This window comes from Cariama cristata, unplaced genomic scaffold (genome assembly GCF_000690535.1).
Source record: "Cariama cristata isolate BGI_N322 unplaced genomic scaffold, ASM69053v1 scaffold26050, whole genome shotgun sequence".
NCBI lineage: Eukaryota > Metazoa > Chordata > Aves > Cariamiformes > Cariamidae > Cariama > Cariama cristata.
In genome coordinates, this window is record NW_009593405.1 from 14210 (window position 1) to 14439 (window position 230).

The window sequence follows — 230 nt, forward strand, 5'->3', positions numbered from 1 at the left end:
CGCGCACGGGCCCGGGCAGGCTTGTGCGGAAGCCACGACGATACGTAATGACTGACGGCCCCTCTGGGGGCGCGGCCAGAGCTTGGCTCCGCCCTAAAGGGGCGGGAGCGCTCGTGCGTGGCACCAGGGGGCGGGCGGCAGGCCATTAATGGTGTCTCTCTTCTCCCCGCCCCGGAACTAGAATAGCGCGCGCCTGGAACAGACTTCCGGCGGCGGTTGCCAGGGTGACG